Source organism: Oncorhynchus masou, chromosome 21 (assembly GCF_036934945.1).
Source record: "Oncorhynchus masou masou isolate Uvic2021 chromosome 21, UVic_Omas_1.1, whole genome shotgun sequence".
Lineage (NCBI taxonomy): Eukaryota > Metazoa > Chordata > Actinopteri > Salmoniformes > Salmonidae > Oncorhynchus > Oncorhynchus masou.
Genome location: NC_088232.1, coordinates 56,292,302 through 56,308,441, shown reverse-complemented (window position 1 = coordinate 56,308,441; position 16,140 = coordinate 56,292,302). Strand labels below are relative to the sequence as shown.

The 16,140-nt window shown below is 41.1% G+C and overlaps 1 pseudogene; it reads right to left on the bottom strand.

The window, feature by feature from the left end:
* Positions 1-16,140, bottom strand: part of LOC135508556 (attractin-like) — a 194,836-nt pseudogene that overhangs the window by 88,919 nt on the left and 89,777 nt on the right.

Below are 16,140 nucleotides of genomic sequence, written 5' to 3'. Positions count from 1 at the left end.
ATGGGGTATCGTGATGTCATTATGGGGTATTGTGATGTCATTCTGGGGTATTGTGATGTCATTATGTAGCATTGTGATGTCATTATGGGGTATTGTGATGTCATTATGGGGTATGGTGATGGCATTATGGGGTATGGTGATGTCATTATGGAGTATGGTGATGTCATTATGGAGTGGTGTGATGTCATTATGGAGTATTGTGATGTCATTATGGGGTATGGTGATGTCATTATGGGGTATTGTGAGCGAAGGAAAAATCAAATCAAAATCTATAGGTCACCTACACATGGTTAGCAGATGTTATTGGTCACATGGTTAGCAGATGTTATTGGTCACATGGTTAGCAGATGTTATTGGTCACATGGTTAGCAGATGTTATTGTTCACATACACATGGTTAGCAGATGTTATTGGTCACATACACATGGTTAGCAGATGTTATTGGTCACATGGTTAGCAGATGTTATTGGTCACTTGGTTAGCAGATGTTAATGCGAGGGTAGCGAAATGCTTGTGCTTCTAGTTCCGACAATGCAGTAATATCTAACAAGTAATCTAACCCAACAATTTCACAACAACTACCTTAAATACACAAGTGTAAAGGAATGAATAAGAATATGTACATATAAATATATGGATGACTGATGGCCGAACGGTGTAGGCAAGATGCAGTATATACATATGATATGAGTAATGTAGGGTATGTATACATTATATAAAGTGGCATTGTTTAAAGTGGCTAGTGATACATTTATTACATACATTTTTCCATTATTAAAGTGGCTGGAGTTGAGTCAGTATGTTGGCAGCAGCCACTCAATGTTAGTGATGGCTGTTTATACATATGAGATGAATAATGTAGGGTATGAGATGACAAGTGCTGGATTAGGACCTGCGCACGCTTCCTGTGAGGCAGGGTCGGTACTCTGCGGATGTAAACAGCCAGAGCAGCGAACAGTTTTGCTGGGCGGGAACTGTACTTCCTCAATGGTAGGGGAGCAGGCAATATATTAGGTAGCATTGTTTAAAGTGGCTAGTGATATATTTTGCATCATTTCCCATTATTAAAGTGGCTGGAGTTCAGTCAGTGTGTTGGCAGCAGCCACTCAATGTTAGTGGTTGCTGTTTAACAGTCTGATGGCCTTGAGATAGAAGCTGTTTTTCAGTCTCTCAGTCCCAGCTTTGATGCACCTGTACTGACTTCGCCTTCTGGATGATAGCGGGGTGAACAGGCAGTGGCTCGGGTGGTTGTTGTCCTTGATGATCTTTTTGGCCTTCCTGTGACATCGGGTGCTGTAGGAGTCCTGGAGGGCAGGTAGTTTCCCCCCGGTGATGCGTTGTGCAGACCTCACTACCCTCTGGAGAGCCTTACGGTTATGGGTGGGGCAGTTGTTGTACCAGGCAGTGATACAGCCCGACAGGATGCTCTCGATTGTGCATCTGTCAAAGTTAGTGAGTGTTTTAGGTGACAAGCCAAATATCTTACCATGCTGTATGTGTGGGTGGACCATTTCAGTTTGTCCGTGATGTGTATGCCGAGGAACTTAACTTACTACCCTCTCCACTACTGTTCCATCGATGTGGATAGGGGGCTGCTCCCTCTGCTGTTTCCTGAAGTCCATAATCATCTCCTTAGTTTTGTTGACGTTGAGTGTGAGGTTATTTTCCTGACACCACACTCCAAAGGCCCTCACCTCCTCCCTGTAGGCCGTCTAATCATTGATGGTAATGAATACAACCACTGTAGTGTTGTCTGCAAACTTGATGATTGAGTTGGAGGCGTGCATGGCCACGCAGTCGTGGGTGATCAGGGAGTTTCTTTAAAAAATATATATTTTATTTATTTCACCTTTATTTAACCAGGTAGGCAAGTTGAAAACAAGTTCTCATTTGCAACTGCGACCTGGCCAAGATAAAGCGTAGCAATTCGACACAGACAACAACACAGTTACACATGGAATAAACAAAACATACAGTCAATAATAGAGTAGAACAAAAGAAAACAAAAAGTCTATATACAGTGAGTGCAAATGAGGTAAGATAAGGAAATAAATAGGCCATGGTGGCGAAGTAATTACAATATAGCAATTAAACACTGGAATGGTAGATCGGGAGAAGATGAATGTGCAGGTAGAGACACTGGGGTGCAAAGGAGCAAGATAAATGAATACATTTGAGAAACCAAGGCTGTCGAGTCTGCCGATGAGGATGTGGTGATTGACAGAGTAGAAAGCCTTGGCCAGGTCGATGAATACGGCTGCACAGTAATGTCTCTTCTCGATGGCGGTTATGATGTTGTTAAAGACCTTGAGCGTGGCTGAGGTTCACCCATGACCATCTCTGAAACCAGATTGCATAGCTGAGAAGGTACGGTGGGGTTCGAAATGGTCGGTAATCTGTTTGTTAACTTGGCTTTCAAAGACCTTAGGGTAGGATATATACAGGGTAGGATATATATAGGTCTGTAGCCGTAGAGAAATGCTTATTGAAATTCTCAATTATAGTGGAGTACAAGAGAGGGCTGAGAATGCACCCTTGTGGGGACCCAGTGTTGAGGATCAGCGGGGGGGAGATGTTGTTACCTACCCTCACCACCTGGGGGCGGCCGTCAGGAAGTCCAGGACCCAGTTGCACTGGGCGGGGTCGAGACCCAGGGTCTTAATGACGAGTTTGGAGGGTACTATGGTGTTAACCTTTTTTTACGGATGGTTAACTAACTATAGAGGTCCTCAGATGGTTAACTAACTGTGTAGGTCCTCGGATGGTTAACTAACTATAGATGTCCTCGGATGGTTAACTAACTATAGAGGTCCTCGGATGGTTAACTAACTATAGATGTCCTCGGATGGTTAACTAACTATAGATGTCCTCGGATGGTTAACTAACTATAGATGTCCTCGGATGGTTAACTAACTATAGATGTCCTTGGATGGTTAACTAACTATAGATGTCCTTGGATGGTTAACTAACTATAGATGTCCTCGGATGGTTAACTAACTATAGATGTCCTCGGATGGTTAACTAACTATAGATGTCCTCGGATGGTTAACTAACTATAGATGTCCTCGGATGGTTAACTAACTATAGATGTCCTCGGATGGTTAACTAACTGTGTAGGTCCTTGGATGGTTAGCTAACTATAAAGGTCCTCGGATGGTTAACTAACTATAGATGTCCTTGGATGGTTAACTAACTATAAAGGTCCTCGGATGGTTAACTAACTATAAAGGTCCTCGGATGGTTAACTAACTATAGATGTCCTTGGATGGTTTACTAACTATAGAGGTCCTTGGATGGTTAACTAACTGTAAAGGTCCTCGGATGGTTAACTAACTATAGATGTCCTCGGATGGTTAACTAACTATAGATGTCCACAGATGGTTAACTAACTATAGAGGTCCTCGGATGGTTAACTAACTATAGATGTCCTTGGATGGTTAACTAACTATAGAGGTCCTTGGATGGTTAACTAACTATAGAGGTCCTTGGATGGTTAACTAACTATAGAGGTCCACAGATGGTTAACTAACTATAGAGGTCCACAGATGGTTAACTAACTATAGAGGTCCTCGGATGGTTAACTAACTATAGAGGTCCTCGGATGGTTAACTAACTATAAAGGTCCTCGGATGGTTAACTAACTGTGGAGGTCCTCGGATGGTTAACTAACTATAGAGGTCCTTGGATGGTCCTTGGATGGTTAACTAACTATAGAGGTCCTTGGATGGTTAACTAACTGTAGAGGTCCTCAGGTGGTTAACTAACTGTAGAGGTCCTTGGATGGTTAACTAACTATAGAGGTCCTTGGATGGTTAACTAACTGTAGAGGTCCTCAGGTGGTTAACTAACTGTAGAGGTCCTTGGATGGTTAACTAACTATAGAGGTCCCCGGATGGTTAACTAACTATAGAGGTCCACAGATGGTTAACTAACTATAGATGTCCTCGGATGGAACTTCTTTGGGATAGGGGGCAGCATTTTCATATATGCATATTATTATTAGTATTGGATAGAAAACACTCTGAAGTTTCTTAAACTGTTTGAATGATGTCTGTGAGTATATCAGAACTCATACGGCAGGCGAAAATCTGAGAAAAATCCAACCAGAAAGAGGGAGGTTTGTAGTTTTTCAAAGCTTGGCTTACCGAATAAATACACATTGAGATATGGATAACGTTGCACTTCTTACGGCTTCCAATAGATATCAACCGTCTTTTGAAACTGGTTTGAGGATTCTACTATAAAGGAGGGGCTCATAAGTGCTCTTTGAGTCAGTGGTCTGGCAGAGAGCCTTGGTCTCATGACGCGTGCTCCCGACAGAGTTACCTCGCGTTCCAGTGCTTTTCTGAAGACAAAGAAATTCTCCGGTTGGAACATTATTGATGTTTTATGTTAAAAACATCCTAACGATTGATTCCATACATTGTTTGACATGTTTCTAAAGGACTGTAACGGAAATTTTCGAGGTTTTGTCTTGATGAAGTGCCTGCGCCTCAAGATGGATTACTGGGCTGAACACGCTAACAACACGTGGCTATTTGGACATAAATGATGGAACAAATCAGTCATTTGCCTTCTGATAAAGATCATCAAAGTGAATATTTATGGTGTTGATTCTAACTTTGTTGATTCCAAAAATATTCCTCTGGCTGTTTTGGGTTCTGAGCGCCGTTCTCAGATTATGCTTTTTCCGTTTTTTTAAAATCTGCTTATTATGAGTATTTCTGCAAAATCAACAGATGTTTTGGAATCGAAACAGTTCTGCACGCAAGGCGCCAATGAGATTTTTGGATATAAATATGCACATTATCTAACAAAACATACATGTATTGTGTAACATGATGTCATATGAGTGTCATCTGATGAAGATCAAAGGTTAGTGATTAATTTTATCTATATTTCTGCTTTTTGTGACTCCAATCTTTGGCTGGAAAAATGGCTGTGTTTTTTATCTGAGATTTATCGTGAGATTTTGAGTGAAAACCTCCTTCCATCAGCAAGGGCATTGAAGATGAAACGTGGCTGGGTCTTTCAGCATGACAATGATCCCAAACACACTGCCCGGGCAACGAAGGAGTGGCTTCGTAAGAAGCATTTCAAGGTGCTGGAGTGGCCGAGCCAGTCTCCAGATCTCAAACCCATAGAAAATCTTTGGAGGTAGTTGAAAGTCCGTGTTGCCCATCAACAGCCCCAAAACATCACTGCTCTAGAGGAGATCTGCATGGAGGAATGGGCCAAAATACCAGCAACAGTGTGTGAAAACCTTGTGAAGACTTACAGAAAACGTTTGACCTCTGTCATTGCCAACAAAGTGTATATAACAAAGTACTGAGATAAACTTTTGTTATTGACCAAATAATTATTTTCCACCATAATTTGCAAATAATGTCATTAAAAATCCTACAATGTGATTTTCTAGATTTTTTCTTCTCATTTTGTCTGTCATAGTTGAAGTGTACCTATGATGAAAATTACAGGCCTCATCTTTTTAAGTGGGAGAACTTGCACAATTGGTGGCTGACAAAATACTTTTTTGCCCCACTCTATGTTGTAATATATTGTAACTATAGTGACCTTTCTATATATGTTGTAATATATTGGAACTATAGTGACCTTGCTCACCAGAACGTTCATGATCTGCAGCTCTTTAAGGACGAAGTCCACCTTCTTCTGATTGGTCAACGAGGCCAGGACGGCGTTGTGACCCCGACAGGTCAGCTTGGCATTGTCGTACGAGTCCTTTGCTGTGATGAACTTCAGACACGAGTTACCCACCAGGTGCCAACTCTCTCCACAAATATTCTCTGGAGGGAGAAAGATGCGTGTGGATATATTATAAAGACAAATAGGTTCTCTGCAAGAAGAACAGGACCGTTAAAGGGAAACCTTGTGGATTTTGTCAATGAGGCCCTTCATCAGGTTCCCCAGTCAGATGAACTCATGGATTCCATGTTCATGTCTCTGTGTCCAGTAGTTTTGCGAGCCAATGCTAACTAGCGTTAGCACAATGACTGGAAGTCCTTCCCAGAGGACTGGCCACCCCACATAGGAAGAAACCTAGAGAGGAACCAGGCTAAGTTTTGGCCTTTCTAGGGAGTTTTTCCTTGCCACCGTGCTTCCACACCTGCATTGCTTGCTGTTTGGGGTTTTAGGCTGGGTTTCTGTACAGCACTTTGAGATATCAGCTGATGTACGAAGGGTTATATAAATACATTTGATTTGAAGTCTATGGGTATCTACTAGCATGACTAAAGGGAAGAAGATTAAGGCCCTCTTTGCCAACATCCTAAAGTATCCCTTTAAAACATCTAACACCAACTTATCAGGGCAACAGACACATCTGTAGAATTTCTTTTTACCATTTTCTATGGTACAGTGCCTTCAGAAAGTATTCATACCCCTTAATTTATTCCACATGTTGTTGTGTTACAGATTGAATTCAAAATTGATTAAATAAATACAAAAGCTCACCCATCTAAATCAAATCAAAATCAAATTTATTTGTCACATACACATGGTTAGCAGATGTTAATGCGAGTGTAGCGAAATGCTTGTGCTTCTAGTTCTGACAATGCAGTAATAACCAACAAGTAATCTAACTAACAATTCCTAAACTACTGTCTTATACACAGAGTAAGGGGATAAAGAATATGTACATAAGGATATATGAATGAGTGATGGTACAGAGCAGCATAGGCAAGATACAGTAGATGGTATCGAGTACAGTATATACATATGAGATGAGTATGTAAACAAAGTGGCATAGTTAAAGTGGCTAGTGATACATGTATTACATAAGGATGCAGTCGATGATATAGAGTACAGTATATACGTATGCATATGAGAAGAATAATGTAGGGTAAGTAACATTATATAAGGTAGCATTGTTTAAAGTGGCTAGTGATATATTTACATCATTTCCCATCAATTCCCATTATTAAAGTGGCTGGAGTTGAGTCAGTGTCAGTGTGTTGGCAGCAGCCACTCAATGTTAGCGGTGGCTGTTTAACAGTCTGATGGCCTTGAGATAGAAGCTGTTTTTCAGTCTCTCGGTCCCAGCTTGGATGCACCTGTACTGACCTCGCCTTCTGGATGATAGCGGGGTGAACAGGCAGTGGCTCGGTTGGTAGATGTCCTTGATGATCTTTATGGCCTTCCTGTAACATCGGGTGCTGTAGGTGTCCTGGAGGGCAGGTAGTTTGCCCCTGGTGATGCGTTGTGCAGACCTCACTACCCTCTGGAGAGCCTTACGGTTGAGGGCGGAGCAGTTGCCGTACCAGGCGGTGATACAGCCCGCCAGGATGCTCTCGATTGTGCATCTGTAGAAGTTTGTGAGTGCTTTTGGTGACAAGCCGAATTTCTTCAGCCTCCTGAGGTTGAAGAGGCGCTGCTGCGCATTCTTCACGATGCTGTCTGTGTGAGTGGACCAATTCAGTTTGTCTGTGATGTGTATGCCGAGGAACTTAAAACTTACTACTCTCTCCACTACTGTTCCATCGATGTGGATAGGGGGATGTTCCCTCTGCTGTTTCCTGAAGTCCACAATCATCTCCTTAGTTTTGTTGATGTTGAGTGTGAGGTTATTTTCCTGACACCACACTCCGAGGGCCCTCACCTCCTCCCTGTAGGCCGTCTCGTCGTTGTTGGTAATCAAGCATACCACTGTTGTGTCGTCCGCAAACTTGATGATTGAGTTGGAGGCATGCGTGGCCACGCAGTCGTGGGTGAACAGGGAGTACAGGAGAGGGCTCAGAACGCACCCTTGTGGGGCCCCAGTGTTGAGGATCAGCGGGGAGGAGATGTTGTTACCTACCCTCACCACCTGGGGGCGGCCCGTCAGGAAGTCCAGTACCCAGTTGCACAGGGCGGGGTCGAGACCCAGGGTCTCGAGCTTGATGACGAGCTTGGAGGGTACTATGGTGTTGAATGCCGAGCTGTAGTCGATGAACAGCATTCTCACATAGGTATTCCTCTTGTCCAGATGGGTTAGGGCAGTGTGCAGCGTGGTTGAGATTGCATCGTCTGTGGACCTATTTGGGCGGTAAGCAAATTGGAGTGGGTCTAGGGTGTCAGGTAGGGTGGAGGTGATATGGTCCTTGACTAGTCTCTCAAAGCACTTCATGATGAAGGAAGTGAGTGCTACGGGGCGGTAGTTGTTTAGCTCAGTTACCTTAGCTTTCTTGGGAACAGGAACAATGGTGGCCCTCTTGAAGCATGTGGGAACAGCAGACTGGTATAGGGATTGATTGAATATATCCGTAAACACACCAGCCAGCTGGTCTGCGCATGCTCTAAGGGCGCGGCTGGGGATGCCGTGTGGGCCTGCAGCCTTGCGAGGGTTAACACGTTTAAATGTTTTACTCACCTCGGCTGCAGCTGTGAGTCTTTCTACACACAATACCCCATAATGACAAAGTGAAAACATGTTTTTAGAAATGTTTGCACATTTATTGAAATCTAAATACCAAAATATCCAATTTACATCAGCATTCATACCTGAGTCAATACTTTTTAAAATCACCATTGGCAGTGATTACAGCTGTGAGTCTTTCTGTGTAAGTCTCTAAGAGCTTTGCACACCTGGATTGTACAATATTTGCCCATTATTCTTTTCAAAATTCTTCAAGCTCTGTCAAGTTGAATGTTGATCATTGCTAGACAGAATTTCAAGTATTGCCATTGATTTTCTTCTCCCAGTGTCTGTTGAAAGCAGATAACCAGGTTTTCCTCAAAGATTTTGCCTGTGCTTAATGCTCAATATTAGGAGAGTTTAAAATAAATATAGTAGGGTTAGCCTATAGAAAGCTGATGGGATCCTCCTCTTTTTAATAGAGGCCATCACTCTGTTTTCTCCCCAAATTGCATAACCTATAGAAATGTTGTGCAACATGAGCTCATGGGCTCTCATGAGGTGTTTGATTAGATTTTCCATTTAATTTGCATTGATGTCAGAGTGATTAGAAGGACAATAGAGTGCTGAGTACCAGGCAGTTAGCATGTTTGGTAGACTACTAATGACCATCAGCAGCGTCAGAGCTTGGAGAAGCCTAATTACCGTGACTCAACGGTCATGTGGAATTTGACTGCCTTCATGACCCGTGTGTGGCGGTAATACGGTCACCGCAACAGACCTAGCGATTGGACAAGACTAACAACAACTGATCAGGATATTAGGTAGTTGCTGGGGAATTGTTAGATATTACTGCATTGTCGGAACTAGAAGCACAAGCATTTCGCTACACTCGCATTAACATCTGCTAACCATGTGTACGTGACCAATACATTTTGATAACTACCAAATAGACATCAAGGAAATGGGGTAAAAGTACAAAGGGGAAAAACGTATCTATATTATTAACCACGGAATGAGTCCATGCAAATTATTACGTTTGTTAAGCACATTTTTACTCCTGAACGTATTTATGCCATAAAGGGAATAAATACCTTCTGACTCAAGACCTGTTCAGCTTTTCATTTTTTATTCATTTCAAAAAAATACAAATCCACTTTGGCATTATGGGGTAGAGTGTAGATCAGGGACACAATTCCACTTTGGCATTATGGGGTAGAGTATAGATCAGGGACACAATTCCACTTTGGCATTAGGGACACAATTCCACTTTGGCATTATGGGGTAGAGTGTAGATCAGGGACACAATTCCACTTTGGCATTATGGGGTAGAGTGTAGATCAGGGACACAATTCCACTTTGGCATTATGGGGTAGAGAGTAGATCAGGGACACAATTCCACTTTGGCATTATGGGGTAGAGTGTAGATCAGGGACACAATTCCACTTTGGCATTATGGGGTAGAGTGTAGATCAGGGACACAATTCCACTTTGGCATTATGGGGTAGAGTGTAGATCAGGGACACAAAACACTAACAACAACATTTTGAAAAGGTCAAGGAGTGTGAATACTTTCTGAAGGCTCTGTCTGTAAATGGAGGACACATGTAAGAAAATCAGGAATCCCTGATTAATTCATGAGGAAGTATCACATCCCTGCACAGCACAGTATACTGTTAAACACTAGCAAACCAGTACAGCTTTGATGAAAGATGTACAGTACTTTTCAGAAAAGGTTTTGTATTACCAGGCAGAGAGATACACTTCTGGTTTCTCACCAGGCAGAGATATACACTTCTGGTTTCTCACCAGGTAGAGAGACACACTTCTGGTTTCTCACCAGGTAGAGAGATACACTTCTGGTTTATCACCAGGTAGAGAGATACACTTCTGGTTTCTCACCAGGTAGAGATACACTTCTGGTTTCTTACCAGGCAGAGATATACACTTCTGGTTTCTCACCAGGTAGAAAGATACACTTCTTGTTTCTCACCAGGTGGAAAGATACACTTCTTGTTTCTCACCAGGTGGAAAGTGGTTTCTCACCAGGTAGAGAGATACACTTCTGGTTTCTCACCAGGTAGAGATACACTTCTGGTTCCTGGGTTCTTACCAGTTGTTTTCTAGGTTACTAGGTAAGCATATACACTTCTGTATTTTGGGGTTCTCACCTGGTAGAGCAATGCACTCCTGGTTTCGAGGTTCCCACTGGCAGTTCTGGTCCACCCCACAGCTCTTACAGCTGGTCTTCTTGTTGCAGACATATGACGGGTTGTCTTTAGGACAGACATCATACTCCACTATGGCCCCCTGGGATAGGAAGACATGTCATACATATTAATAACACAAGTATTTCCTGCTTTCTCCCTCCTGATTCCAGGAACCTTCCCATTTGTGAAAACCCTGGGAATTTACTGGAATTCTACAACAAAGAGACATTGTGTAAAGTCCATGTAAATCCACATGTAAAGTCCTATAATGTAATGATCATGAGTGCAGCCCATTGACCATTCTTACCGCGACGGCCGTACAGTTGGAGCTCACGGAGACACACTGAACAGCACACCACTGGCAGCCGTTAGTATTGGCTGTACAGCTGTAGCAGTCCGTGTACTGGTCACAACGATCGTTGTCAACATCTACGATACAACCAGAGTGTCATATTTAGTACAGTTGTAGTATAGTTACAGTACATGTACAGTATCCGTACAATAGTAGTATGTGTACAGTATTCATACAGTATTAGTATGCATATATTATTCATACAATATTAGTATGCGTACAGTATTCATACAGTATTAGTATAGTATTGGTATTCATACATACATTCATACTGTATTAGTAAATACATGATTACATGATTAATACATGATTCATACAGTACTGGAATTAATACATGATTCATACAGTATTAGTATTAATACATGATTCATACAGTATTAGTATTCATACAGGATTCATACAGTATTAGTATTCATACATGATTCATACAGTACTGGAATTAATACATGATTCATACAGAATTAATACATGATTCATACAGTATTATTATTCATACAGGATTCATACAGTATTAGTATTCATACAGGTATTAATACATGATTCATTACTGGAATTAATACATGATTCATACAGTATTAGTATTATATCAGTATTAATACATGATTCATACAGTACTGGAATTAATACATGATTCATACAGTAATACATGATTCATACAGTATTAGTATTAATACATGATTCATACAGTATTAGTATTAATACATGATTCATACAGTACTGGAATTAATACATGATTCAGTATTAGTATTTAGTATTCATACAGTATTAGTATTAATACATGATTCATACAGTATTAGTATTAATACATGATTCATACAGTACTGGAATTAATACATGATTCATACAGTATTAGTATTCATATTAATACTTGTATTAATACAGATTATCAGTATTAATACAGATTCATACAGTATTAGATTCATGATTCATACAGTATTAGTATTAATACATGATTCATACAGTATTAGTATTCATACATGATTCATACAGTACTGGAATTAATACATGATTCATACAGTATTAGTATTCATACAGGATTCATACAGTATTAGTATTCATACATGATTCATACAGTATTAGTATTCATACAGGATTCATACAGTATTAGTATTAATACATGATTCATACAGTATTAGTATTCATACAGGAGTCATACAGTATTAGTATACAGGATTCATACAGTATTAGTATTCATACATGATTCATACAGTATTAGTATTAATACATGATTCATACAGTATTAGTATTAATACATGATTCATACAGTATTGGTATTAATACATGATTCATACAGTATTAGTATTAATACATGATTCATACAGTATTAGTATTAATACATGGATTCATACAGTATTTACATGATTCATAAGTATCAGTATTCATACATGATTCATACAGTACTGGAATTAATACATGATTCATACAGTATTAGTAAAGTATCAGTATTCATACATGATTCATACAGTATTAGTATTAATACATGATTCATACAGTATATCAGTATTCATACATGATTCATACAGTATTAGTATTCATACATGATTCATACAGTATTAGTATTCATACAGGATTCATACAGTATTAGTATTCATACAGGATTCATACAGTATTAGTATTCATACAGGATTCATACAGTATTAGTATTCATACATGATTAGTACAGTATTAGTATTATAGTAGTAGTATTTGGCTGTACAGCTGTACTGGTCATTGGAATTAATACATGATTCATACAGTATTGTATTCAACATCCACAATAAAATGATTCATCTACTGGAATTAATACAGTCAGTATTTTTTACATGATTATCTGTATTAATACATGATTCATACAGTATTAGTAAAGTATCAGTATTATCAGGATTCCAAGTATTATAAATACAGTAAAGTACACACAAATGGTGATTAAAAAATAGTAAATGTTTTGTGCAATGTAGTGATTATTTTAGACAACTAAAAATGGAGCAGGAGCAGGAGCAGGAGCAGGGCACCCCCCCCCCTTAATGCTGATTAGCTGACAGCCGTGGTATGTCAGACCACAGTTATGACAAAACATATTTGTACTGCTCTAACTGCGTTGGTAACCAGTTTATAACAGCAACAAGGCACCTCAGGGAGTTGTGGTATATGGCCAATATACCATGGCTAAGGGCTGGTGCGCCATGCCTTAGAATATATATTGTATATATTGTATATATATTGCATACACCACACCCCCTCAGGCGTATTGCTTAATTAGACATGATCAGTTCTAGGGCATTGCTGCCTGACTTTTGGAGTCCTGTGTTACATGTGTGTGAAAGATATTCAGAATGCAGTTTTCATCTCCAACACCAGAAAATGAGTCTGCCAAGGGGAAATATAGGAGATTACTGCAGCCGTGACAACACGACACCGAACCAAACACAGCATGTTAGAAGACCCAGCTGGAGAGCTAGTCTGAAGTGATGTCCTGAACACACACAGAGAGACACATACCTCCAGAAAACACACAGATGAAACTGTGCAAGAGGATGGCCCAGACACTGGACTGCACTGTACACACAGACAGATGTACTGCACTGTGCACACAAACAGATGTACTGCACTGTACACACCAACAGATGTACTGCACTGTACACACAGACAGATGTACTGCACTGTACAGTCATGGCCAACAGGTTTTGAGAACGACACAACAATTAGTTTTGCAAAGTCTGTGCCTCAGACAAATGTATGCACTGTACATATAGACAGAATTTATGAACAGTGACAGATGAATTGCAATTAACACAGACAGATGTACTTTGCACTGTAAACAGAAAAATTTCCACTGCACTGTGCCACAACAGACTACGTGCACTGTAGACACCAGACAGATGTACTGCACTGTGCACACAAACAGATATACTGCACTGTACACACAACAGATGTACTGCACTGTGCACACAAACAAATGTACTGCACTGTACAGTCACCAAAGATGTTTTGCACTGTAGACACAAATTAGATTTACAAAGTCTGTGCCACAGTTTGTATGATGGCACTGTAGACACAAACAGATTTATGAACTGTGATCAGAAACAGATGTACTGCACTTTGCCATGCAAATAAATGAAAAAACTTTCCACTGTGCCACAAAAGGACTCATGCCAGAAGATGGCCCAGACAGATGTACTGCACTGTGCACACAAACAGATGTACTGCACTGTGACACAAACAGATGTACTGCACTGTGCACACAAACAGATGTACTGCACTGTAGACACAAACAGATGTACTGCACTGTAGACACAAACAGATGTACTGCACTGTAGACACAAACAGATGTACTGCACTGTACAGTCGTGGCGCCAAGTTTTGAGAATGACAACTATTCAGTTTTCACAAAGTCTGCAATTTGCATATACTCCAGAATGTTATGAAGAGTGATTAGATGAATTGCAATTAATTGCAGAGTTCCTATTTGCCATGCAAATGAACTGAATCCCAAAAAACATTTCCACTGCATTTCAGCCCTGCCACAAAAGGACCAGCTGACATCATGTTAGTGATTTTCTCATTAACACAGGTGTCGGCGTTGACGAAGACAAGGCTGGAGATCACTCTGTCAGGCTGATTGAGTTTGAATAACAGACTGGAAGCTTCAAAAGGAGGGTGGTGCTTGGAATCATTGTTATTCCTCTGTCAACCATAGTTACCTGCAAGCAAACACATGCCGTCATCATTGCTTTGCAAAAAAAGGGCTTCACAGGCAAGGATATTGCTGCCAGTAAGATTGCACCTTCATCGGATCATCAAGAACATCAAGGAGAGTGGTTCAATTGTTGTGCAGAAGGCTTCAGGGCGCCCAAGAAAGTCCAGCAAGCGCCAGGACCGTCTCCTAAAGTTGATTCAGCTGTGGGATCGGGGCACCACCAATACAGAGCTTGCTCAGGAATGGCAGCAGGCAGGTGTGAGTGCATCTGCATGCACAGTGAGGCAAAGACTTTTGGAGGATGGCCTGGTGTCAAGAAGGGTAGCAAAGAAGCCACTTCTCTCCAGGAAAAACATCAGGGATATTCTGAAAATGATATGAAATGATTTGATATGAGACATGAAGTTGGTTAGATAGGAGGCCATGGTTCTCAGAGGGATAGCTAGTTGATTTGAGACATGAAGTTGGTTGGTTGGTTAGTTAGCTAGCTAACGTTACGTGTTTGATCTGTGTAGTAATATTATTCATATCTCAGAGCCATTTGTATTGCTAGTTATAGCCTAATGCTAGTTATATCCTAATGTTATTGCATCGCGCCGACAGAAACAAACATCTTTCTGGTAAGAAGAGGGGCGGGGGCGTATGTCGACCGCATTATCTACCAAGGGAATTCTCTTCGATTATAATCACAGCCGTATATATTCCCCCCCAAGCAGACACCTCGATGGCTCTGAACGAACTTTATTTGACTCTTTGCAAACTGGAATCATACATCCTGAGGCTGCATTCATTGTAGCTGGGGATTTTAACAAGGCTAATCTGAAAACAAGACTCCCTAAATTGTATCAGCATATCGATTGCGCAACCAGAACTGGCAAAACCTTGGATCATTGCTATTCTAACTTCCGCGACACATATAAGGCCCTGCCCCGCCCTCCTTTCGGAAAAGCTGACCACGACTCCATTTTGTTGATCCCTGCGTACAGACAGAAACTAAAACAAGAAGCTCCCACGCTGAGGTCTGTTCAATGCTGGTCCGACCAATCTGATTCCACACTCAAAGACTGCTTCCATCACGTGGACTGGGATATGTTTCGTATTGCGTCAGACAACAACATTGACGAATACGCTGATTCGGTGTGCGAGTTCATTAGAACGTGCGTTGAAGATGTCGTTCCCATAGCAACGATTAAAACATTCCCAAACCAGAAACCGTGGATTGATGGCAGCATTCGCGTGAAACTGAAAGCGCGAACCACTGCTTTTAATCAGGGCAAGGTGACCGGAAACATAACCGAATACAAACAGTGTAGCTATTCCCTCCGCAAGGCAATCAAACAAGCTAAGCGTCAGTATAGAGACAAAGTAGAATCTCAATTCAACGGCTCAGACACAAGAGGTATGTGGCAGGGTCTACAGTCAATCACAGATTACAAAAAGAAAACAAGCCCCGTCACGGACCAGGATGTCTTGCTCCCAGGCAGACTAAATAACTTTTTTGCCCGCTTTGAGGACAATACAGTGCCACTGACACGGCCTGCAACCAAAACATG